This window comes from Parus major, chromosome 4A (assembly GCF_001522545.3).
Source record: "Parus major isolate Abel chromosome 4A, Parus_major1.1, whole genome shotgun sequence".
In the NCBI taxonomy this organism is placed as follows: domain Eukaryota; kingdom Metazoa; phylum Chordata; class Aves; order Passeriformes; family Paridae; genus Parus; species Parus major.
This window is the reverse complement of record NC_031772.1, coordinates 12136982-12162308: the sequence shown is the minus strand read 5'-3', so window position 1 is coordinate 12162308 and position 25327 is coordinate 12136982. Positions and strand designations below refer to the sequence as shown.

General features: G+C 40.9%; 1 protein-coding gene across 3 annotated transcripts in view; it reads left to right on the top strand.

The window, feature by feature from the left end:
* Positions 1-899: 899 nt before the first annotated feature.
* ACSL4 (acyl-CoA synthetase long chain family member 4) overlaps positions 900-25327 on the top strand; it is a 43085-nt gene continuing 18657 nt past the window's right edge. For 2 of the 3 annotated variants that reach the window (XM_015626490.1, XM_015626488.1), the window contains exons 1-2: positions 901-974; positions 24674-24720. The gene's annotated coding sequence lies outside the window, so the exon portion shown is untranslated. Of the gene's footprint in view, positions 975-24673; positions 24721-25327 lie in introns of all 3 variants that reach the window. The other variant, XM_015626486.1, reaches the window with a different exon arrangement.

The window sequence follows — 25327 nt, the reverse complement described above, 5'->3', positions numbered from 1 at the left end:
TTGTTGCCAGAACATTTTAGCCTCCCTGCAAGGTGTTGACTTTTATGGAAGCAAACTTGTTACCTAATATAGCAATGGCTATGTAATATATGCCAATTTTGTTTTTTCACTCTTTCCCACTCCATATGGACCAGGGGAGGATCCTGCTGGAATTCTGTTATGCACAGATGAAGCATGGAATGTTTCCTCTTCCCTTACAGACTATTAAGAAGCAGCATCAGAAGTAAGTTGTTTTGTGCCAGTTCTCTTCTGAAGAAGCCTCAGACTCCAAAAAGGTTAAAACCATCTGGCAAACTCTTGCCTGAATCATATGGGTATTCGTAGCCTCTGGCTTTTTTAACTGCACTGTGAGTAATCCCAGTCGCTCTAGTCAGCACTGCTGCTGAAACCTGTTTCTTGTGTTCTGAATAAAGACCAAAGGGGATTCCGACGGGACCTGGTGGTCTCCAGACAGGGCGGAGGCAAAATTGGGTTACAAACCTCTGAGCTGTCTGTTCCAGCCTGAAAGATCCGGACTGGCGGTCTTGTGGCTTCCAGCTGGAGCCTGCCCGGGAGGCTGTGCCCGGGTGTCGGGGCTGGGGTTACTGGACTGCCTTTTGCCGTGTGCCCGTAGGTCGGCCTGCTCCGCGGCCTGTTCATAAGCCTCAGTGGAACTGTAAAAATCCAAGCAAAAAGACCTCGCTAACCGAGCTCTGCCCGAAGCCTGGGGTCCCGTGAGGGGGTGCCCTCACGAGCCTGCGAACCCCGGAGTCACCAGTGCATGCGTCGGTGGCCCTAATCGGGGCCCTAGGCTCGGGTCCGCGGCCACTCCCGCTACCTCCTCGGCGCGTCATGGTGGCGGAGGGAGGGAGGATGGAGCAGCCCTAGTGGCGGCGGCGCGAGGCTCGCTCCACCCCCGCACCCTCAGCCATTTTAGCAGCCGGTACCGCCGCCGGTAGCGCTGTGATCCACCGGCAGCGCCGGGGCTGGGCACGGTGAGTGCAGGCTCAGAGCGGGGGAACGGCTGGTGAAGGGACAGGATGAGAAAGCTGGAATGGAGTGGGGTGAGATAGGATGGGACAGTGCTGGTCCCGCCCTTGCTGCCCGTCGGCAACATCTGGGGAGGGTCGCCCCGCGCACGAACAGGGGATGCGGGGCTGGCGCTGCCCCTGACGCGGGGGCCCGCGGAGGCTCCCGCCGGGGCGGAGGCGGCCGGGTCAGCTGGGGAAGGGCGAGGGTTACGCGGGATCAGGTCCGTCCCCACAGCCGTGGCTCGAGGGGGCCGCGCCAAGAGGATGCGCTGGAGCTTGGCGTTCCGGTAAGGGCGAGCTGGAGCTGCCTCGGCCGCTGACCGGAATAGGTGGCGGCGCGGAAAGGCCTCTTGGAAGTGCCGACGGTGGGGGGGGAGGGGTCGGGCTAGCGGCGAGAAGCACCGGGCCCCGCCCTGGGCCGGGGCTCCTCTCTGGGGTTTCTCCGTAGCTCAAAGGCAGCGCCGTCGGCTCTCGCCGTTCCCCGTCTCGCCCGTAGCCCGCGGGGCTGAGCGCGGTCGCTCCCGGACCCGCCGCCCGCCACTTTCTCGCAACGCGCCGGGTGGGACCTCATTCCCGGACGCTCCCTGGGTCAGCCCGGGGCCTTTCCCGGTTCTTCGGCGGCGCTCTGGCCTCCCCCGGAGCTCCCCGGCCCTTGAAGCCCCCTGCCTGGATGCAGGGGAGGAGGCTGAGCTGGGGAGATGGGCTGATTCTGATCAGGAGAGGTGATTCACTGCTCAGTGCATGCTTCTCTGCTATACGTCACAAAACCACCTGTTAAAGGAAAGAAACTGGCTGAATATTTTTGTTGTCCTGTTCCTCTGTGATAAATTTTGCTTTTTGGTGTTCTAGAACATTCCCTTTGTGGATTTCTGAAGCTTATTTGAAAAGAAGCGCATGTGCACTGCCTGACTCCCTTGCCCTGGCTGCACAGACCTCTCCTGATCCAGTGCTGCTGTTTGCCCAGTCCCTTAATGAAATAATTGTAGTATATACCTTTATAGCATATAACATTTGGGAAAAAAATTAAATGTGAGACATTTATGTTCAGAAAAAAAGGAGTGATAGGACAAAATATTTCAGTGAAGATGTTCAGTAAATACAGAGGTTACAGAGAGCTTTGGTGTCAAGGAATGTTTTATAGAAGATAAATGGACAGTTAAAGTCCCTTATGGTGGTAAAAGATGATTGTCAGGGTAAGGATAATGTTGGTCCTTGCTTGGTTACTCTTTGCATCTTGGATTGTTGCATAAAAATAAGAATATTATGTATGTTGTCATTTACTATTATAGACAAATTCGCAATTGTAACCTTGCCAATTTCAAGTGCAAAAATGAGCAAAGAAAGCTACAGATGGACCTTGGAAACATACAATGTTTTTTCTTTAATTTCTGCTTTTTGAATCTTTGGAATTTGTCATCTCAGACTAACTGCAGTGATTAAAGACATGGATTTTCTTTTTCCCTAAGATATGTTTAAGATTTTAATGTCTCCAGTCCTTACACCCAATTAAAAGAAAGGTAGCAAATTTCCGCAGTCTCTTGACAGGATGTTTGGTTTTATGTTTTATTTCTTCTGCTCTTTGTGCATGGATACAAAGTTTGTATTTTAATACAATTCTACAGAAGTCTTAAATATTTCCACATAAAAGTTATTTTGGAAACTATTTAATACATTTTTAACATAGCTGTCATTTTTTTGTATTTATCAGTTCTTCCATCATTGTCTTAAATTACAGAATTGTATAAACTTGAAACAGACAATTTCCCCTGGGACCCTCCTATGGTGGACGGTTTCAGGAGGTGTTCATTATTTAGGTGTTTGCATCTCATGCACACTTAGCTCATGTGTTACCTTTAATGCCCTCTGGAACATGCACTGCCAGTGATGGTGCTGCCCATTCACTGCTCATTGAATAATCCAACAGCAGCAGCTATAAACTTTCAGCATAATAAGTTAGCAGAGTTCAGCAGATCACACCTTCTCCTAATGCAAGGGTGATGCTTGAGTCCTTTTATAAAACTAGAGAAACCACTTCTGAACTAACTACTAAGGCAAGGCTTTGCATGCAGATATATGCCAGGTGATGTTATGATATAAAACTAATAAAATAGGCACAGCCTATTACACTGTTGTAAATTAAGTTAGTACTCAGATACCAAACAGTAGCCTGAGACAAGTAAGCATGCAAAATATATTGAAGTTAATGATAAATAGAGTTAGATAGTTAATATGACAAATTAATGAATGCTCTTTCATAAGAAAACCCTTCTGAGTAAGGCGTTGCTTAAATTAAAAAAGAGCTCATGGAGTTAATCATAACAGGAATTTCATTGTATACTCAAGCGTGTGGTCACTGTGCTTCAGGTCATTTGTTTTCTCAGAAGAGAATGAAGTTGAATAGAAGGAGGAAAGCAATTTCCTGAGAAACAGAATTTACACTTTTGTTCTGTTTATTCCTAGATTAGTTTGTTATTTAGATGGTACAACATCTTCAACCTTTTTTGTGGAAGGCCTATCTCAAAAGCTGTCCGCACTGTTTAATTTTACTACCTTCTGGAGTAGATGCAGAGTGACTGCTTTGGTGTTCATCTTTGTTCCAAAGTCTCCTCCTCTCCTCCCTGTAACTGGGATTCCTGCCCTTCGCATTTCCATTTGGAATAGACTAGCTGTATGGAAGGGAAGGCTTAAGAAAGTTTTTCTCCTCTGTTGGTAGAGCTGTGTTTACAGTGGATAGGGATTATTAGTACTTTGCTGTTGTTTCATTGTTTTTTTGGTTGGTGGAGGGGGAGGGAAATTAGAATTGTCTGTAATCTGTTGATGCACCTTGAGCTGTCTCTTTCTTCAAAACATTGAGCTCTGTAGGTAGGCACGTACAAATGAAGAGTTCAGCATTGGTTATTCCTTCTGTGGCCACTCACTAAGGGTAACTAACCTGTGTTGTGCTGAAAGTAAGGCACACTGAAGGGGTGTGACAGGTTTCTTCTGTGACCTGTGGTGCCTGTGGATGGGCAGCCTAGCAGCATCAAGGCCCTCTCAGACTGCTTTGTGGTGTGGGTGGTGCATGGGGAGGACCTTGCCTTCATCCTGGACACGCTGGAGCTGTGAGCTGGTTTTGCTTGTTTTATATAGACATGAGCTAAAAGACACTGTTTGGAAAAAGGTTTGGACAGTGGCCAGCATTGCCTAGGAGCTGTGGTTTCAGTTTCTTTCTCTGCAGAAAGTACCTAGTGTGATCTGCATTGGGATCAACAAAAATGGTTGGGCCGAACATAAATAAGCTACAGCAGCTCTGCTTTCCCTGCCCCACTTCTTATCAGGGTTATCAGTTCCTACCTAGCACTGCATATGAAGTGCGCTTATAATCAAGATACAGCTTCGATTGGGTGCTAGGTATTCATAACATTATTTACCTGACCAAGTGTGTGAGACAGAGGTTAGGAATGAGCAGTCAGGGTGGAAATTCTTCATGCTGTTGTTTCCCTAAACAGGGAGCCTGTCTTCTCTTCTGATTACTGTGCTGCTGCTGACCTGTGCTCCCACAGCCTAGAGTAGCTTCTGAGTCAGGACTGACCTGGGGCTGGCATCTTTTTTACTGTGAGGATGGTGAGATACTGGCATAGGTTGCCCAGGAGGGCTGTGGGTGCCCCAACCCTGGCAACATCCAAAGCCAGGTTTGGATAAGGCCTTGAGCCTGCAGAGCTTTGTTACAAGGAATGTGAGCGCAAGGCCTGATGGTACAATTGTCTGGAGACTTATTTAAGATGATCCTAAATAGGTAGCAGAAAATTCAAAGACATGTTGAACAGTTTTTTAGTAGGGAAATAAACAGCACAAGCAATGTTGGGAAATGGAGGAACAGAGCAAGCAAGGAAAGATGACTGTGGGCATGGGACTGGAAGCAGTGTGGGAAGTGTTTTCCTTCAGCCAGCATGTTGCCAGATTGTCAGTTTGTACAGTGGATTACTTTTAAAGTTTGAGTGCATGAGTTGGTTAGGATGGATGTGAGGTCAGAGCAAATGCTGCTGCTTCAAAAAGTCAGTGTGTAGTTTATTTTCTTTACATTTGGATTAATAGCCATGTAATGTGAAGGATGTGAAGAATTGTTTTCCTTTTCTTTTTGCTTTAGATAGAACTAAGCACTTAGACTTGCCCCTGAAATCAAAGGGTACTTTTCACCTCAGTAAAGTAGTTTTAAGGAATCCTAGATAATGAGAAATTATTTTCTTTTAAAAAATTTTTGCATGGGTTTTATAGTACAGTTAATTCTAAATCAACGGCTGTTGTATGTCTGTGTGTTCACCAGGCTTCAAGATAAGATATCTTTATCTCCAAGTGTCCTGGTTTAGAACAAATTTGGGAGAGAACCTCCAAATGGGGTCTCTCCAGAAAACAAATTCAAATGGCTCCTCCCCCAGCTGCTTCAGGAAAAGATTTCCTTGGAGAAAAGTGGGAAAAAATTGTTAATTTAACAGAATTTGAATAATATTAAACAATAAAACCTCTCGCTATTCAATGAGATGGCAATTCCAGAAAAAAAAAGTCCTTTTCATGGGATGTAGCTCGGCTCGCTCAGGTTCTTATCAGTCCCTCCAGCACTGGAAAGTGCCAAGGCCCAGGCCCTGGTGTGCCACACGCGTGAGCACCTGGGGTTTGTCTGGATTTTCAGTCCAGAGCAGGTTTGAACAGATCCAAGGAAAAGGGGAAAAAGCCGTCTGGGGAACTTCTCTGCCTCAGCTAGCTAAAAACTAACTAAAAGCAAAGGAGAGGTCTGTCCCACTGTCTGTCAGTGCTGCAGACAACACAGTCCAGGAGCAGGATGCGGGGGAGCGAGTGCTCTTTCTCAACACAAACTGCACGTGTCTTCTTCCCCTCCGTCGGTCTCAGAGCCAGTCTTAAATGTGCAGAACTTAATATGTAACATAAACCAGGCAATTGCGGATACAAGCATCATAAAGCCACCCGAGGACACCAAGGCAGAGGTAAAGTGATTCACCAAGTATCACAGAATTAAGAGTCTCGGATTTAAAGTGATCCAAGGTGGATCCTTAGTTATCACTTTAAGTCCGAGACTCTTATATCTGTTATACTTGAATACTGCTGTTGTTCAGCGAGGACAAAAACTAATGTACTAGGATTTCCTTCAATATTTTGATGTGACTGTTGATTCCCTGTAGCACATTACTGCTTCATCAGTAGAGCATCTTTTTTAAAAGCATACTTGTGACTTTCCTTTTATGTTAACAGATTTATATTTCTTTTAAAGTTCTTATTATAAACTCATTGGTCTGGCAATGGCAGCTGTTAAATGTCAGAACTTCGAGCAGAAGATCTGTATGCATATCTGTTTTACTTGAGGCTGTAATGATGCTGCAGCTCATTGTATGATTTTTGCTCATCACTTTTGTTAGAGTACAGGGAAAATGCTCTTATTTCCCTACCCTGATGTTTTATAGCAGAGGTGTATAATGGCAGTTAGAATATTAATATATGTATCAATTTAAAAAATCATCTAGGTATGCTTGAAAGACTGTGAAATAAAAATAAGTTAACATTGCAAGGACAGACTTAAAATAACACATTACATCCCAGTACTTGTTCTCTTGCAGCTTGTACTAATTAAGAGATGTTTAAATTATCATTTTAATAACATTGGAGTTCTGTTCTAACTCGCCTTACTACAGAAAATAAGATTGTAAGTGAGCAATACCAAGACAGTTTCAGAAATGCTTGGTTGAAGATGATTAAAAAAAATATTTAAATTTATAATAATAAATGGATGCTTTATTTTTAAAGTATCTGTTAATGACACATTTACCCTACCCCCTTCCTTTGTTGTGGTATAAGCTTGGCCAACATGTAAAATTTTTGACATAAGCTAATGGTTATGTTTGGCAAAAGTACTCTTAGATCTGTACAGCAGACCTGGTTTTTGTTTGAGTTTTTTTTTAAGCTATTTTACAAGACAGTGCAACCCATTTTAAAAGGAAGGTAGTATTAGTACAGTGTATTCTGATCTTTGTTCCACTTGGCAATGCACTTTGCTCAACTGTGTAAATTTAAATTTAAATTGTGCTTAATAAGTGTGACATATTCTAGGAGACAGAGAAGTAGATTGAAGTAACATGAAAGGATGGCTGTCAGGATTTTGTGAGAGAGATGGGACCACTTATTAAAGACGTTTTAAAGCATGATTTATTATTTTTTTTCTACAGTCTCATGAAGGAGTAAGTATGTCTTCACCTTATTCACCAGATGTTTGTGGTCAGTGGTCACAAGACTACAAGTCACAAGATCTTTTAAGGGTTATCTAGCCAATAAACTAATGCCACAAAAGAATGTTTTTACTTTCACGCCAATAACTAATTATTCTGTTTTTACGTCTCTTCCGCAGTGCGAACTTTCTTAACCAATCATATAGTGACACACAAAACTACTTGTTATACCTTAAACTTCTTATTACCTTTATAATTACTTCTATATCTTCACTTTAAAACCTTAAAACTTCTTCCATTTGTCTTGGTAGCTAGAGTGGAGTAGCCTATGAAATATCACTATTACAACTTAACCTTACTTAAACTCAGATTCTTACTTATGATTCTAAGTCTGGAAGCTTTCTCCAAGGCCTCAAGTCAAATCCTGTGTCCATGTCTGTATCTAAGCTTGCATTTGCAAGATTTTGAGAGCTTTCTGTGTCTGGAATTCCCACAGATGGCATTTTTTAAAGTTGTTTTTGGCACATTATAAGCTACAAAAGGTGCATCCTGCACTACACCTTCACTGAGGTTTTCCTCTGTACATGCAGTGGCTCAGTTTCAGTGGTTCATTATCCAGTTTATACGGCTGTTTGTTTGGGTGTTTGCTGTGTAACTTTAGAGAAGTAGCTGGAGTTGCAGTAGTGCCTTTACTAAGGTTCCTACTGGTTGCTGCATGGCAGTCTGTGAGCTGTGGGTGTAAGACAGGGCTCTAGTGCTGTCAGCAGTGCCCACTACACACCCACATGTGGTTTGCTATCACTGGGGTTGGGGTTACTGGGGACCGAGAGCTTGAACACTTTAATTTCTGTGCTGAAATCTTTGATCTTTAAACGTTGCAACTCCAAAAAAGTCAAGCATCACATGTTGCTGCTTTTTGCCTGAAGTATTTCCTCCCATACCCAAATAGTTGTATTTTCAGCCCTGTCTCTGCTCACCTTCGCACTGCTGTAATTTATACATCACTTGTATCCACCCACTCAGCTCATTGTCACAGTAGTCCCTAAAATAGCTGTGTAACTGCCCTTGGTAAGTGACCATTAAATTTTTTTAAGGGCCTTAATTGCAGAAGTCCTGCTCACAGGAAAAAAAATTGGCATAGAGAGGAGCTGAATAAATTATAATATTTAATATGTAATTATAATACTGAATGTGTAATACCACAAAAAGCATTTATATTTGGTATTTCCTAGTTCAGGTTCTTGGAAAAGAAATATAAAGTAAATAACTGATTTCTTCAGAGCACCTATGTGCCCTAAGGCACTTCTTTCAAAGCTGCCAGGAAGTCTTTGTCACAGTAAGAACAGCCTTAATACTTGTATTAGGTTTGCTTTTAAGAGTCTCCTAGTGCAAGTGAGTTTTTACTATCCCTCAGTTGCACAGATATTTTTACAGACTGTCTTGGTTCTAGAAGGCACCTGTCTAGAAGACAGGTGCCTGCTAGGGAGAGCAGGAGCCTCCCTTGGGATGAAAGAATGTAGACCCCCTCCCTCCGAATTATAAATTTGAAATCAAGGGGCTTTCAGGCAGAGATCTGGGGATAGGAATAACAGTTCTTTACTAGTATAACCAGGCAAACAAACAAACAATAACTACAGCAATAACAAGAACACAGAACCAGGGACCCCGGGACAGCCTTCTCGGCTGAGATGGGATGGAGGAGAGGCTTTGTTTTCACAAACCCTCTCGGGCAGTCAGTCCCAGTGCTTCTGCAGGGCTCTGAGGAACACTCGGCTGGAAACAGCAGGGATGAGCTGAGATCCTGGGCCGGTGGCTGAGGTGTATCAACAGCTCCGCGGCGGTGCCTGGCACTGCCACATGTCCCGGCAGGACAGGGGGTGCGAGGCCACCAACAAAGAGGGGAGAAGGAGAAGAAGCAGCAGCTCCGTCTGGGTGATTCCCTTCTGAAATTCCCTTCTCTCCACCGCAGCAGCTCCGCGACCCAGCAAACGAATGTCCTTCCCCGAAGCCGAAGAAAGCCCGCCAAAAACTGTCCCCACCCTCCTTTCCTGCCCCCTTCCCCCCCTGGGCCCGGCCACTCTTTGTCCTTTATCAATCACCCACTAAATACCCACAGTTAGGTTGTCTCTGCAGGTAATGGGTAAAAATTCCACGGGCGGGCCAGAACACAAAACCAAAAAAAAAAAAAGGACACCTAACTGTCTCAAAATAAATACATTTTTGTGTTCATATATTGAATGCTTATCTGGCTACAGGTCTGGATTGGAAATGTTATAAAGTATATATAAAAAGTACACTAAGAATTATGTATTTAGATAAACAGTAGATTGTAAATAATGATTACTGTCAGTTTGTCACATGCAGTGAAATACAAAGAGCACTCACTACTGTCAAGTTAGGCAGGTTCTTGTGGTGGTTTTTAGCAGTAGCTAAAAGTCACCAGAATACATACTCATCTCTTGCTGTGAGATACGGATTAGGAGAAGGGTAAAACAGGCTTAAAACTTAAAAGTAATAAAGTTTATTAACAGAAGTACAAGAGTAAGAAACCAGAATAAAACTTCCAGAAACCTTTTCTCCCCCCCAAACCCAACCTTTTTCCTTTTCCAACTGGTAACATTGAGAGAAAACTTGGGTTCTTAAAGCAGTACCAACTATACAATAGTCCTTTTCATCAGTCTCTGTAGGGAGAGGTGTCTTCTGTCGTTCCATGGAGAGTTCTCCACAAGAAAACAGTTTTCTCGTAGTTTTTCATTTCCATCCCTGGCAGCTGCCTGGAAAGAAAACCTCTGCTGTCATGCTCTCTTCCCATTTTCACACCACTCAGAGGTGTGGTCATGGGCCATGAACTCCAGGGGTATTATTTTAAAGGTGAGTTATTAAAAGGCAAAGGTTCTCTTCATCTGTTTCTATGATCAGCTTATCACAGAGGTTTTCTCCTTTTCTCACTTGGGGCAAAGGGTATTCATCAACTCTCACTTCTCTCACTCTGCTCAAGCATCTCATGGGATTACAGCTATTCCAGCATCTGCTCAGCTTCATCAGTGGATACCTCTGCTCAGATTTACAGTTTGAATAATTGATTCCCCCCAATACTCTTTCATGAAATAAAGGAGTTTTTCAGAACATTATTGTCCATCTCCATGGCTTTACTAAAAGAATATTTCAGCTTATTAAAGCATCTCCTCATTCTCCTTCCATCTGGAGCTTGACTCTTTCTCTTACTGACCTTGATGTTTCATACTGTCTTTTTACATGCTGATTGCTCCCACTTGCCTCTCTCATGTAGAGAGAATTAAGTCTGCAGGTCTCATCTGTGTAGTGAAAGGGTTAAATTTGGCCCAAGCCGTGGCCAGGTATTCATGATGTCTGATTTCAGCTCTGCAGGCTGCTGGAAGGCAGTGGATGGTTTTCAGCTGTTTTTTGGCCTGGAGCCCTCTTTGCGGGCCATGGTGGGGGAGGTGAGATGTCAGCAGCCATGGCCCAGCCCAGCCTAGGGCTGGGGGGGCCCTGGTGAAAGGCTTCAGCCACCCCGCTGGAATGGGACCTGGAAGGCTTCCTGGGAGGGGCCACAGCAGAGCCTGGCCCGGCCTGGGGCCGGGGGAAGCCCCTCAGTCCCCATCCCCCACCTGGGAGCCACTGGAGTCTGGCCCAGCCTCCCCCCAGGCCACACAGGACGCGGGGTGGAGCTGGGCCAGCCGAACCAGAACTCCAATACCTTTCAAAGCCAGAAACAAAAGGGACCCAAAATTCCTGGGCTTGGGTTTAAAAGGTGGTATTCACAAAGGTGATCTTACTTTTCAGTGGTCCAAAATGCTGTCAGTTCTGAGAACTGGCTATCTATTGGGGTGATCTCGAGCAGAGAAGAAACTCCCAGCAGCCTCTCTCAGAGGAAAAACTTCTGTAGATGTTTTCCACTTTTTTTTCCTAAATGCCAAACTACCACAGTATTGAAAGAAATTGGCCAGGAGACAAGACTCCCATTTGATACCTTCATGAGGACTCAGCTCTTGGGATGGGGGAGCCCAAGGGGTTGCTTGCACCACAGCCGTTCCCACACTGGCAGCTCCAAGGAGAAGACACAATTCAGTTTTGCAGTACGCACTGCAGAGCAGGAGCTTCTGTCCTCATGAGAGTAGCCAAGAGGCCTGTTCTGGCTCGTTGTCTAGGGGGTTCAGTCCTTTCCAGTCCTCTTAGGTCATGGTGATGCAGGAAGATGGTTTCTAAGCAGGCTTAGATGATGCAGGGAGATGATCTTTCATCATAGCTTGCTAGAATATGTTTCCTTGTCCTTTTATTCCTCTGTTAGCTCATTGTTTTGGTGTCTTACATGCCTTAGTTTGCATATTACTTGGTTGCACAGCTTCCTGGGAGTTTCTTTGTTCTAGTGTGTCACAGCATCCATGGGAGTTGCCTCCTTCTCTGGCATACCTTTCTAATGGGTTCCTTTTGTTAGTTTGATTTAGCCCCCATGGGAGCAGCTTTGTTACATAGTAGCAGGGAAGTAAGGAAAAGGGTACAAGAATGTCTCATAACTTCAGAAACTGGTAAGTAATTAACATTACTAATAACCATCGGAGTAAACAAGGGGTACAAGGTTTACAAATGGGATAAGAACATTAACTGTACATAACTAAACACAGTATTTTAACCAGGGTGGATTTCTTGAGATATTTTATTCATGACAGTATTACAAAGTGCTTGCTCTAACTTCACCCTGTGTAGTTCACCATTTTACTGCACATATTTTTGGCAGGTAGCACATACAGCAGAATGAGTCTTTGCATATTTAAATGTGACATGACACCAGTGTCCTGTCGAGTGGGTAGGGCTGAAGGAAGCTGGTAAGAACACAAGGAGCCTGTGTTGTCCTTGCTGTTAAGTATTTGATACTTGCTGGTGCAAGTATCTGTCTGAAAAAAAAGAAAGGCAAATTGATATAGCTAGTTGGATTTACTGAAAGACTTCACCTTTCTAAGTGATCCATCAGGTACTTCATTGTTTCCTCCTCAGCAATCATACATACAGTCAGTCTGGAAAAGATCATATTAAGTTCTTTTTATCTAAAGCACATGATAAGTAGAATACACAGTGAGTCATTCTTCCATTTGTCTTGGTAGCTAGAGTGGAGTTGCCTATGAAATGTCACTATTTCAAATATGCTGGTTCAGTCTGAGGAACTAGACACAATGTATCACAGCACACTGAATGGCTCACAGCCAAATCCCAAAAATTTATGACTGAGGGCATTCATTTCATAGCTTAAGGTGACAACTTGGCAACCAGATACCATACAATCACTTTGGATTAGGAAAATTACTAACTCTTGACCTTCCACAAGTAAAAATTATGCCAGTTAAAGTACTTTGGAGCATATAAAATTATTCTGCAATAAAATTTTTAAAAGTGGCTAGATATGGGGGGGTTGGGCTTGGGTTGGGGGTTTTTTTGGCTTTCAGTAAAGATAAAAGTAGGTTATATATCATAGTACAGTTTCTGGTTGCCTTTTTTTTTCCCCTAGTACAATTCCATGGATGCACTAAGCTTGCAAAGGCTGCAGGCAGCAATCTCTTACTCTGGCTGCTGGCAAAAGGAAGGGAGAGCAGCAACAAATAGGCAGAGGCTACTTCATTCAGAGCTACAGTAGCTCTGTTTTCAGGCTTATTTCAAGTTCTTGCAAAACACAGAACTGTGTTTCAGCAGAACTAAACCAATGTGACCACTTCCTCTCTGGCAGTGGCACTTCGTGGGACTGAATTGTGAGCCGTGTCAGACAGCCCATGCAACTACAGATTGTGTGACCAGGTGCCTGCAAACTCTGCAGCCCACAGGAACAGCCAGTGCAGCCCAGGTGGGACCACCTCAGTCCAGAACTGCATTCAGTTACCTGCCATGAACCTAAACTTGAAGACTCAGGGAACCAACCTCCTTGTTGCACTGTTCACTTCTCATTTGGAGTCTCCCTTACACTGAGGTCATGTTTATGACAATTCAGCAAAGTAATTTGCTGATACTGTGTTGTATCCTAAAAACTGCTTTGAGTATTAAGCTCTCTAACCTCTTTTCTGTTCCTAGTATGGCGTTTCTTGTTTTGGTTTTCTTATACAATGAAAATGCACATACTAAAATAATTGCAATACTGTATAGGTAAAGTGTAATTCTACAACAGTATTTTCTATAGCTTTGGATGTTATGTAGAAGAGTAAGTAGTTAGTGGTAATGCCAACTAAGAGCAAAGTGATACAAAAATAGATAGAAAAATTTGAAAGAAGGAAGAGATCTTTGTTTGTGGTGTCCATGTCCTTTTTGCACCTGATGTAGATGTAGGAAGGGTGGAGTGGTTTGTCTGTCTGCTCATAGTGGCCCATTAGTTTGTCATTTTGCACATTACTTTCCATGAAGGCAATTGTATGTACTGCTGATTCATACTGTGTATTTACACAGGGTAATTTAATACTGAACTTGATAGCCTTGGTTTTGTGCCTTTGTTTGATAGGTGTGTTTAATTTTCATTATGAAAATGGATTATCTTTTTATTTCATAAGCATGCAAATACTTCTGCATTTTTATGAGCTCCTCTGTTTGAACAACTTAGTCAAATGTGTTTTCCTTACGAAATATATTGCCACAGGCTAGAGGAACAGCTAGAAAGTGAAACTAAGCTTGCTGTGCTTAAGTAAAAAGCAGGGTGAGAATGTGGGGGCTGGAAAAGGGCTCAGAGCAAGGTTATGCCTTAGAAAACTATGCAGAGCATCCTCCTTGTATGACTGTGCTACGTTTTGCCATTCTGAGATTGCCAGTTCTCCATCTGGCTGGTCTTTCAGGCCTGTTTTTCTTGCATGTCTTTCAATAACAGTACCTATGCAATGTGCTTTATAGCTCCATAAACTTGACTAGGAGAAGAGATGATAAATGCCTGGCAGTTTCTGTCTGACATAATTGAAGGAAAAACCCTCATTTCCCGCCTCAAATGAGTTCAGGTTATTTGCATACTCAAAGGTGGTATGATGAATGATGATCACATATACTCATTTCTGACTGTTCTGTGTAAGACTCTGTCCTGATCATATTACCACAACAGCTGGTTTCCCATCTTTCTGGGTCGTGGTCTGTATCCAGACATCGGATGAAAAGGTAAAGGAAGGATGTATTATTTCCTGAAAGGCAATGGCGGATAAGTTTTCTTTTGTGTGTTTCTCTATGTTGATCCATTGGTGTTCCTCAGACAGAACAAATAGTTTGAGAAATTTGTTGCATATTACCTCTTAGCTGTAGCAGTTGAGATGGATGTGACTTGAGATTCCAAGGTTCCTATGGCAATAATGAATTATATTGTTTACAGTTTTCTTTTATAGGGTTATCAAAAAACCTCACATTCGATCTCAATTGGCAAAAATTTTGTCACCACCCAGCTCACTGACCAATAGCTGCCTGCGTACATGCTTGTCAGGGATTAGTTGGCGTCAGTTGTTTGAATTTAAATCTCTCAGCTCCTCAGTGCCTTCTTCATAATGATGTTTACTTCTTTTCCTTTAATGGTATATGCTGGTTGAGTTATGGTCAGGGTTACTTATGCCTATGAGGCTTCCAGGCCAGCTGTTAGCAGTCACAGTTCCCCCTTTTTGTTTTTTGAATACAAAGGCAGTGTCTGTCATCTTCTGCAGGGCTCTTGCAGACAGGACGACAAACATGGCACAGTGTGTGAAACAATTACACACAAATTATAAACCCAGTTCCACCCAACTCAACAAGCCTAACCCTACCAGCTGTTGGTCCATCCCACATACCATCAAAGTTTTTACAATCATGTACATGAGCTATAAAAAATTAGATTAATAACCACAATTTCACAGGTATGCTGCACACTATGTACATCTATGGCTGAGTTATTCAAATCAAGGAAGTTTCATTTATCTTTTGCTACAAACAAGTCAACTCAAAAAACTATCAGAGATAACATTTTGCTGTCTTGTTTCAATTAAAAGATGTACATCCTTCTGCTTAGTCATGTCTCTAAAATATCTGACTCTTGAGGTTAAGTGAAGTTTTAGGTAAATTGTAATTTCAAGGGTCCCATATTTCCATACAGCAGGTGCAAAAGGTTATTCTGGTTATTCTATGACATCTGCTATGGGGCTGTCAGGGAAGCATTGTTGGTTGCAGTCCCAGACCAGAGTGCAGAGCAGGTTGTACACACCAAGCAGGTACCCATCGAATACCGGCATCTGTAGAAATACAGGTATACCCACACCCCCAAGTGACAAGATCCCGACGGCCTTCCCATTTGTTAGTGATGAGGTCTTGTACCATACCTTTGGGCAACTGGACGTCACTAGAGGGCTGTAATGATAAAAAATGATTTAAAATGACAGGATTTTCGGAATTTGTCAGTATTGTTTGATATTTCAAGGCATGGAGAGCTTTGGCAACCCTACTGTGTGGGGGGGTTTCACCACACTTTAGCTTTTAGTTTTCCTAGTCAGCTGAAATGAGATTTGCATTTGTAACTTGCATAGCATTAAGTAGATTTATCTTTCAGAAAGGTAAGCTTTGAATATTGAGTTGCTGAAGCTTTACTGTTGAGGCCGTTAAAAGCAATCTGATGTCGGATTTAATCATGAGTCCACGTGAAAACTTCTTGTCTGGCACACTTTTGGCAGCATGTTACATCATTCAAACTCCTGAAGGTGCTCAGAACATAAAACTGAGGTGAAAATTGAAAACGATAATGTAATGATGTAATAATCAGGTATCCCCTGACCTACACCCTGTTCCATGTTTTCAAGGAGCAGGTAGTGTTTTACAGTTGTACAAATGGCATTGACAACCAACAGATGACAAAGGTCTTATTACCATGCCAGGAAAAGTTTGTGGTCTATTCAGATATGTTTCTAACTTAAGAGGGCATAGAAGTTTCACTATTAAATGTTTTTCTTTTCTAGATTTTTTGTCAGTTTATCAACCTGCTTTCTAGAAACATTTGAATTGCAGTTATGTTCAAGGTAAAGTGACTTGTTTTTTGTGTCTGCTAGTGAGCAGCAAGATTGACAGTAACTAGAGTGGACACTCAAATAACCCTTACTCAAAACTTCCAAGAGGGATCTTTGTCCTCCCATCACTGTAAGGATCAATCTGATAGACTTGAAGTGGGGATTGTGTGTTTTTGAGTTGAATTATAAACATTTTCTTACAATGTTAGTTTTTTGAGTGTCATTGCATTTGTTAATAAGCTAAATTACTAATTGTTTTTTATTACTAAACATGAATTGTTGTTATACTCTGTGTCATGCTAAGGATTTTTCAGTCCCTTTTTCAGAACAAAAATTTCCTAAAAATAATTTAAAGAATGGTCAACAGTGTTAGTTTCCTCTTGAAACTTCCTTCAGAATTTGTCTGAGACCACTTTATAGTTTGTTTAGTCTAGCGCTGTACAGTTTTTCTTCTGCAGTTGCTACTATGAATGCTGTTTTATTCATATTCAAAATTATCCAGTTAGCTAAATATATAAAAGTCATGTTATCAAAGCTCTGTGCTTTTCTGCAAATAGTCACACACACTTTTTTGTCTTTCAGACTGTTAGGATCTGAACAAATTTCTTTCAGTAAGCTCTGTGGCTGTGCTAGCACCCAGCTGTCCTGTGCTAGTATGTTTTGCTGAGGGGTAGGACATGTACATAGATACAACCATAGTAATATGGTTACTGAGCTGAGCCAGTTCCAGCTCAGACCTGGAGCATGTGATCCTCTACCCCTCTGCTGCTTTGCAAAAAGTATTTGGATGTTTTGGACGAAGAACATCAAATGCTGCTACATTTGCAACTGTACACCTTAAACACTTTTGTGTCTGTAAATAAGAAGTGCAGTAAATGTGCCTGCACATTTATTGGGGGAGGTGGTAAAGTTTAAACCTTTGGTGTTTAAAACTTTCAGAGGTATTTTTTTCCTGCATATTTTTTTTTTAAGACATTTTGAAGAATTGTGTTCGTTTCTGCTGTGTTCTGTTTAGTATGAATGATTATATTCAGAGTACTTTTGAACAAAATATTGTTTTGAGCTGTTTAATCTAAAAACTTGAAGGTACACTTTCCCTTGTAGGGGAAAATATAATGGATTTTGTTTGGTCACCTCACTTCCTCTTTGAAGTGCAGATAATAATCAAAGAACTGTTATGATACAATAAGGCAGTAAAATTGCCTTCCTTGGCAGAAAATGCCAAATAATGTTATTAACAGGAATGTATCCTAAAAGTATCTTGGTCTACCATAAAACACATGAAAGTAGCAGAAAGCAAGTTCGCTCACAAAAAGTTTGTGAGTCAGTTCAGCAGTTGCAATATGTAGTAATGTCTTAGATAATTTAAAACTTGGGAATTCTACATATGGATCCAGAGATGATGAATACTTACAAATGAATCTAGGTATGCTTAGCTAGAAAGTAATGGGGTAGGTTCAACATGAACCAAGCAATAGACTGTGCTAAAGTTTTGCATTAAGGCTACAATAAAATTTAGTTCCTTAAACATATAAAAAAAATCATCACTCTTTCACTGGAAGATACTGTGAATCTGTTCAAAAGATTACACTGTGCTTGCTCCCAAAGCTCCTACTGTTTATTGACTCTCAAAGCATTTTTACTACACAATGAAAATAAAAAAGAGAGATAACTCAGGCTTGAAATCTCAGGGTCTATCATCTCAAATGACCATGGGTGGGAGCAGCTTTCTTAAATTTGTATTTTTTTAAGTGCACATCCAGTCATCTGTATATCAGAATGTCTGCAAGGAAAGAAATCCTTCAAAATGCAAATAAGAAATGTGAATCAAATTCTGAAAAAGACTTACCCAGAGAGATTATTTTCTCCATCTTTATTTGCAAAACAAAAAGCACCTGACATCCTAATTTCAATACATGGTCAAAGGCTCTTGTTGAAATGATCATTGGAAGCATAAGAGGGGGAGATGAGCACCCTAATTCTTAAACAATGAGTTTAAGAATTCTTAAACAAAGCATTTGTCAATGCTTACGTTTCTAGTACTGACTGTATCTGAAAATAGATAAAAAAGAACGTCACGTGGCCCTAGCAATTAGAAGCAAAAAATTAGTTGGAAATTATGAATGTAAGTTTTATCTGCAGTATCCCGTAATATGCCAGAAACAAGAAAATTACATCTGGCTTTGAAGACTGTAAAACAATGTGATGCCCAGAAGATAGGCTGGAATTAAATCCCCATAGACTGGTGTCTATAGTGCAGGTATTTGTTTATTGCAGTGTAGGTGATGAGGGGGATTTCTCCTCCTAACTCACCCACCTTTGTCAAGTGCTGTGGTATATTTATACAGTATGTGTTGCTTAGTGTTAGTATGTCACTACAACATCTTCACTGACTTGCCGGGACTAATTTACATAGTATGATATCATGCCTTAGAAATAGTTCTTTTGCACTGTGCTCATGCCTCCCCAGTTTGGGGGTTGTTGGCATCATTAATGAAGGCTTCCAAGGTCTTCTTGGAACTTTTCAACTTTATCTTCAGAACATACACAGTTATGGTGTTCTTTGGTCTGTCTGTTCCTAACCAGTCTAAATTCTTTATTTTGTGGCTAATTGTCTTTACATTTGCCAATTTCTCATTAATACTATACTTATCTATCTCTAAAGTGATCCACTTGGTGAGTTTTTTTCTTCTTTTTGTCTATTCAGCATTAAGCAACTAGTTAACCATATACTAGCCATTACATTGTATTGAAAGTTATTTATATCAGGTTATATAGGTATAAATGTTATGATTCAGATTATATAGATATAAAAAGCTATGATTTGGGTTATATTGATATCAGGGTATATAGACATATAAAAAGTCATGATTTAGGTTATATTGATATCAGGTTATACAGATATATCAGGTTATATTGCTATCTTAAAACTCAAGCTATATAAGGACCTTGTAACTCTGACCTAAGTTATATAGGTACCAACTGTACATCAGTTATTTACTTTTATTGTGCTCTGAAAATGCAGGGGAAGATGTGGCAAATAGGGCTTTACATTTGTAAGTCTCAAATTGATTTGATCTTCTACACTTTGTAATTCAGCAATCTTAGGAGAGGCCTCTCTTTTTGTGAGCAGTTTGCTACTGAGAAAGAATCAGAAAGTAAAAGATGATGATAACTTAAATCTCACTAGCTGGATCATCAGAGCCATGCAAGTCACAACCTTTCCACTGCAAAATGGTTGTGTAGCTGAACACAGAACTATCCAGTCTGTCCATTGTGTATTTATTGTGCATGGGATGGAAGATTATCAGTTCTTATCTGTCTGTTTACAGAGTTTTGCTGAAGTCTTCTATGGCCACATGTCCTCTGAAATTTGTCCTTGTTCATACTGTTTGTCTCTTCGTGTCCTTGTTTAAAAAAGTTGGGGGAAAACAGTACGTTTATCTCTGCTGTTGGAACAAAACAGTAACATTTATCATAATGCCTGATGAGATAGGGGTGTATGTTGGGGGATCAGACTGAAATACTTCCTTATTAGTATAGAATATATATTTTCTTTTTATTTTTTCCCCTTTTGTCCTAGTATATTTGGTAGATGTTAGTAATAACAGTATATTTCAGCTGCACATTTTCTCCTTTTCCATCTTCTTCTGGAATACCCTGTGTCCAAGCTACCAGTTGTTAGCCTACTCATTAACTAAAATGCCAGTGAAGCAGAAAGGTGCCTCTCACTTCCCTTACCACAAAAAAAGATACTGAAACAGCTGTGTTTGTCATCAGTCATAGTGAGTGCATTCACAGTGCAGTGTGTAACTCAGATTGACCTTGGTGATTTTCTGCCCTGTCCTTGTGAGTCCCAGCCTGGACTTTGACACACAGTTCTGGGGTGTCCAACATAAGAAGGATATGGAGATGTTGGAGCAAGTCTAGAGGAGGCCATGGAGTTGCTAAGAGGACTGGAGTACCCTTATGGAGACAGGCCAAGAGAATTTGGGCTGTTCACCTGGGAGAAGACTTTGTGGGGACCTCACAGCCCCTTCCACTACCTGAAGGTGCCTTCAGAGGAGCCAGAGGCACTCTGGCACAGAGTTTATGAGGAACTCTAGTGACAGGATAAGGGGGAAAGAGTGCAAACTGAAAGAGGGAAAATTAAGGCTAGGTAATAGGAAGAAATGCTTTATAGTGAGGGTGATGAGGCACTGGAACAGGGAGGCTGTGGGTGCCCCATTCCTAGAGTTATTCAAGGTGAGGCTGGATAGGGCCCTGAGCAACCTGTTCAGGCAGAAGGTGTCCCTGCTCAGGGCAGGGAGATGGAACAAAATGAGCTTTGAGGTCCATTTCAACCCCTTAACATTCTATGATTCTGTAGTTCTGTGACTTGACAGGCTGTGCAGTCCAGGCTGTGGCCAGAGCACAGTGCAGGCTGGGTACAGCCTGTGGGAGAGACAGGGCTGCAGTGAGAGAGTCTTAGGTACTCACAGGACAGGTACTGTATAGAATTTGAGACAAAGGAACAGGTGGATCAGAGGAAGTACTTTCCCAATTCAGTGTAGTCTCAATGGACATTTTTCAATTGTGGAATCTTGCCTTGGGCTTTAACATTTTCTGCCTTTGGGGCATTGAAACAGCTCTTACCCTTTCACCAAATAGTTGCTTGCACTCATGTTACAAATTAGGAGACAGTTTCACACCCAGCTCTTAGATAATTGAGAAATACTGGGTCAGTGTGGCTGGGCTGTCTTCCACTACAGTAAAGCAGAAATAGATGTTTGACACTTGCAAATTGATGATTTTTTTTTTTCCTGACTGATCTTTAAGTGCATATATGTTCTGAGGTAGTAAGCAGAAGCAATGAACATAAAGGACAACAATAATATTTTTTTTGAAAACCAAAATAAATCTTCCCTTTTTCTGTTAGCTGAGTAAAATACTGTCTTAAGCAGCAGTATTTTTTAAGCAGCAGTAAGAGAAACATAGTTTCCTAATACTATCTGTGATTTTGCTATTTCAAGTAGAATGTATATATTTAAACTTGTATCAGGATCCAATACAACTGATTTCCCTTCTCCCTGTTTGTTGGGGCATAGGTACCAGTATTTACACTGTATGCATAGTGAGAGCTCTCAGGCTTTGCCAGAGCACAGAAAATTACTTCTGAAAATTGGCTAGGTTTGGTTAGGCTTTCTCTGGATTTTCACTGCCCTTTATGATGTACCAAAATGTACAAGAAAGAAAATATGCCTGTGAGAAAGAAAGAAAGAAAAATGAGACCTCATGAACTTTTTCCTACCATGAGTAACCTGCATTAATATTTCTGGAGTTTATTTTTATAAAAACACTGACGTGGTGTAAAAACGGAATAATTCCCTTCAGTTTCTTTTCCTTCAAACTTTTGAACCCCAACTAAGTTTTAATTAGCTACCAGATTCTTCTAACTCTTACTGCTATTTGATCACAGTTTTCTCAGCTGTGGAAATGTTTTCTCATACTTATGTGTGTTAGGTATAAATCTGGAAAATCAAAACTTGAGATCCTGACAGTATGCACTCATTTGTTTATTGTGCTGCATCTTCCTTGCTATGTGGTATTTCTTAGTTTTTGTGTCATGTCTTTTTGAAATCCCAGCCTTGTTCTGTCATGTACTGGAACAAATTCAGGATGACTAAATACCAACTAAGTTCCCTTCAAAAACTGACTAACTGAATACCCACATACTTACTCCGGTCAAATATTTTTTTTTATTTTTTTTACTGTATAAAACCACTTTTCCAGTTGCAAATCCTGAATGTTTACTGTGGTTTCCAAAATGTTTAGATCTGCCTGGATAATGGAGAAATTCCAGAAATGGTTGTTACTTACTCATACTGGATTGTTTTGGAAGATTTCAGAACTTCCTGACTGGAGTCAGCCCTAAGCACTCATGCTAAAATCAGAATTGTTTCTCCATTTGAAGTTGGCAAGAGCTCCAAGAGCTCTGATGCAGAGGAACCAAACTTCCTCTGGTGTTGCTTTTAAACTAAAAACAATCTACTTTGCAGAGTCCAGTTTTCTTCACAAACTAAAACACAACCCTTTTCCTCTCTAACGTCATCTTTCTTACTAGTGAATTTCCTAACACAATGTTTGAAGCAGACAGAAAATGAAGTTGTGTTTTCTTCTAATCATGTTATTCCATAGTAAACTGGATTCATGGCAAGCTTTTAAACACCAGAGGAAGGATTATAAACAGTGTTGTTATACTTTCACTACTAAGCCTTTAGAGTGTTTTGGGCTTGGGCTAATTAAAGCCTTTCCTATTGAAATAATAATTTGCTGCTTTATTGAAGTTAAACTGCATAGGATAAAATTTCTAGCTACAGGTACTTCGTTAGAAATTGAATTACACTTAAAAATTTTCATAGTGTGTGTAAATGCTGAGTAAGTTGATTCTGTTCAGTTAGGAGAGACAAATGCAGAGAAGATTAGGGCATTTCCTCCTCTGAGAAGTCACTTCCAGAGGCATAAAGCCTCTCTGTTCCCCATACACACTTCTGCTCTTACTTTTGCCCTTAGTCCCATAAGCTTTTGTTACTATTTAAAAGGGGGTCTTTTTCTTTATTAAAAAACATTATTGCTAGTTGTTTCTTAGATTTGAGTTAAATTAGGAAGAGAGTAATGTCTCTCCTGTTCCAGAATATGTGCTTTGATTTTAGATTCTGTGACCCTGCCTACAGGACAGGAGTACAGTATTTCATATTATCTGTCTGAACTTCTAATTAAGGATATAAAAGTCAGATTATACTTAGAGAACATCTCTTCTGTCTCTAGCAGACCATAAAGTACAGTGTCAGTCAGGATTAAACTTGGACTATAGCATTTTTGCTAACACCTAGCATATAAAAGCCATAAGTGAAACATTACCTCATGAGGAGGTTTCCAGCATGAACGCTGCAACATGTCATTGCAAAGACCACTTCAAAATTGATATAAGCTGCTTTACCTGAGGAAAATCCTTTGGAAATGCTGAAAAACAGCTATCTAGGAGAGAAACAACGTCTGTTTTGTTTTGGTTTTTTGGTTTTTTCTTGTAGTCACACCTAACGCACACTACTCTTTCTGGGCACATGCATTTCCTGCATCAAGAATTGGAGGCTCTGCTGTTTCCACAATAGCTAGATAAGCATCTAAAGAGGATCATTCTGTTCAACAGTCAAAAGAAATAATAAGCTTTGTAAACCAATAAAAAACATTACATATTCTAAGTATTCCAATGTTAAATAACAGTTTTATCTTGTTATTGTGAAATTTGTCATGAGTGCTAAATTTATTTGTAAGGAATGAGGGAGTTTATGAAGAACATAACTTACACTTTAGTAATATGTAGTTGTCTTACCTTGAAGTGTCCTTGATGGTATATTGATGTGAGCATTGCATCTCATCCTTTCTGTTAATGTCTAATTAAGTGGGCGATTGAAGGTATAAGCTGTAATTTGAATAGCTAAATTTGGTTTTTAACTGAATTCTGGTGTGGAGGTACCTTTGCATGTTGTCATAATTGTTAGGTTTGCAGTCTGTTATATACAGTATATTTAAGAGAAAATAAATATTTATTTAGCATGAGTTTGGGATGATCCTGCAATGGATCAAAATCTTACACAGCCACATGCAAATGCCAGTTACTCTAAAGACATTCTAGTACCTCTTCTTTATATTTCAAGGGAAAATCTTTGTAGGAGAATTTTGCAAAGAATTTTTATTTCAGTTTCAGTCTATAAAAGGGATCAAAATCTTAGACTTACAGGAAGGACTTTTAAAATATAACAGGGTTAAACATCAGTTAAAGCTTTCTGCAGTAGACTTCTTGGAGCCTTATCTCTACAGTTACACACAGCTGTCTTTTATTGTGCTGGTCATGGAACCAGTGAGGCCTCACTGTCTCTATAAAAATGCAGAACATTGGTGTGGAAACTCTTCTCTTACATCAATACCCCAAATCCACTTCATGTTCTCTTGGGCAATATGTGCCATGGGTAGTCCTGAGTTCATGTTTCTACTGACACTTATCTATCAAGAGTGACAAAGGTCTTCCTGTTCTGCCTTGAGTCAGAAGAATGGACCATATGGAATATCAAACTCTCTTCTTTGTCTTTCTGGGTTTCATCGCTAATTAAATTGCATTTAAGCTTCTGTTCATAATTTTATTCAGAACATATTTAAATATGAAAGGGAGGAAGTAGCGTCACATAAAATTTAAGCTCCTTTTTGGCAGCTTCGTCTCTTGTCTGTCCAATGTAGTTTGGAAGCTTAATATTTTCCAGTACTGTAATTGCTCTCCCTTGTATAAGCTGTGTTGCACCTCTGTCTAAATTGATAGCCTGTGCTTCTTAGGAGCAGTAAGGTGGAAGTTCTAAAGATTCCTCCTTTCTGCAAGGTAAAAAACATCCTAAATTCTAATATGCCCTTTTTTTCTGTTTCACTGTAGATCTAATCAACAGTGAAAAAACCTCAGTCATCACTGTGAGATCCCTTGTAAGTACACGTGTGTGTGTGTGTGTGTGTGTGTGTGTGTGTGTGTGTGTGTGTGTGTGTGGGGAGAGAGGGAGAGAGGGAGAGAGGGAGAGAGGGAGAGAGGGAGAGAGGGAGAGAGGGAGAGGTTTTGCATGAGCACGTTCAAAGGAAAAAGCAACGGTTGTCTTTTTGGGACTCACTAAGTTTTCCCAACTGATGTCTTTGAAGAATTACAGCTTATTTTTGTCAGGATTGAAATGTGATTCTCTTTTAAATTACTACAAATATGTACAAATTAGCTAAGTTTTCTCTTTTTATAAACACTTTTTAAAGTATTTCAAATTAACTTGAAAATCCAAAATGAAAGAAATGCAACCTTCCTCCCCTTCCTTCCTAAGTTAGCCAGTTCTTGATTATTAGCCAGTAGTGTTTCAGAGTAAGACCACTTCTGAACAAGCTCCTACGCAGCCCAAAGAAAAGCTGTGGTACTGTCTCATTGCATTAAATAGTTTGTAGTACTCTCACAACTCTGCTTTTTATCCAAGTCAGTGTATCTGGTCATTTGTTCATTGTTGGAAGGTGAGGAGCAGCTGGAGTTCCCTTGGACTTTATTTTAACTTGTACCATT